A 1,880-nucleotide genomic window follows, 5' to 3' on the forward strand; every position below is an offset into this window, starting at 1 on the left:
GGGAGGAAGCGAGGCGGAATGGGGGGTTTTGGAGAGGGATAAGCTTGGCACTTCGGCAAGCTTCTCAAAAGGAATTCTAGTTTTCTTGTTTGAAAAAGTCTTTGTTTCTTTCTTTCTCAATTTGCATTCATCTTTTCACTTGATATTCTTAAATATTCTCTTTGATTGTCACTTTAACTTGTCAAATAATCACTAATAATTATAAATTTGTGTAAATCTCCTTGTTTTGTTAAGTTGTTGTACAAATGGACCTAAAAAAATAAAATTAAGGTATACAGTACATGATCAACAAATCGAGAGGATTGTTCCCATTAAAAAAACTTGGTAGCAGCTTCAACAGAAGGATAGCCGAGCACCAGTATGAGTGTGCCTGCTTGTATCCCTCCTCGTACCAAACGACAACAGGCCCAGGGTATCGAACCAGTCCATATTCGTGAAGGGCCCCTAATCCATATTCGAAACATTGTGCCTTCGAACCCCTAGTCCAAAGCTGCAACTATATAAAGAGGGAGGACTCTAGAGCCAGGCCTCACTTTCACACATTTTCACTCTTTGTCAAATTCACATATTCATCGCATCGCATGCAACCATCATCTCCACCATAGCCATAGTTTCATATTGTACTCGTGGTCGACGAGTTTGTAAGACAATTTAATCATTCATTTAACAGAACTTTTGCAATATCTCATATTCGCGATCTGATCGCGATATGTGAGTAGACCTCACAGGCTAAGGGTGGAGGCATGGCCTCACAGCCTACATACATGCTTCAGACGGATCCATGTTATGATTATATTTTATTTGTGCAACATTTAGTCGGTTCATCTCTTTTCAATCCTCGCACTCACATGTAATGACGCGCCGACAGACAAAGGAGAGGTAGATTGCAGGGGGGCTTAGAGAACTACAACGAAGACCGATGGCAATAAGGATTAGTAGGGCGCTTAGAGCCAAATTCTTAGGGATAAATATGGGAAAACTTTGTTTTTGCCACTCTAGATTTTGCCAATTTTGCTTATGCCACTCTAGAATTTGACATATCACTGTTGCCACTCTTAGCTTTTGACAATGTATCAATTTTTCCATTCCGTGGCAAAAGCAAAATTTTCATAGTGGCAATTGTGATACGTTGTCAAAAGCTAACAGTGGCAAAAGTGAAATGAAGAATTATCGTTTTTGCCATGGAATGGCATTTGTGATGTATTGTCAAAAGCTAGGAGTGGCAAAAGTGAGATGTCAAATTCAAGAGTGGCATAAGCAAAATTGGCAAAAGCTAGAGTGGCAAAAACAAAGGTTTTCCGATAAATATTGTAGTCAAAGAATGTTAGGGCGGTGGTCCGGTTCTCCGTAACCACCATGGTAACCCCATGAGGCAGGATATGATCAAGGTAGTACATCTTAATTCTCGATTCGGCGGCAGTCAGTCATGGTACCCCTTGGATGCATCGCCCACTTATCAGTTCACATGGTGCCTTATTTTATGTATCATACCACTGTTAGTTATCTATCCTATGATCCCATGCATGTCTACAATGTTGCATGTGAAACACTTTGCATTGCCATATTTTCTAGATATTGTATACAACTTTCTCCCATTTTTGTAGTAGCTTTGCGTTGTTAAGACTCTGAATATGATCCAGAAACAAAGAACGGTTGAGACGTGATGGACTTGCTAGACGTCAATTGCCAACTTTATACTCCACATTATTCGATAAACCTAGGGTCTCTGAGTAAAAAGGCATGATATTACAAGCATACTATCGAGGTAACCAATCATTATGGGAGCAACAAGTGTCCATGTTGATGACAAAGGCAACGATCCCCTCACTGCCAGAGTACTGAACACATGATTTTAGACTGGATTGTCTCTAAGCGTGAAG

Source organism: Triticum dicoccoides, chromosome 7A (assembly GCF_002162155.2).
Source record: "Triticum dicoccoides isolate Atlit2015 ecotype Zavitan chromosome 7A, WEW_v2.0, whole genome shotgun sequence".
NCBI lineage: Eukaryota > Viridiplantae > Streptophyta > Magnoliopsida > Poales > Poaceae > Triticum > Triticum dicoccoides.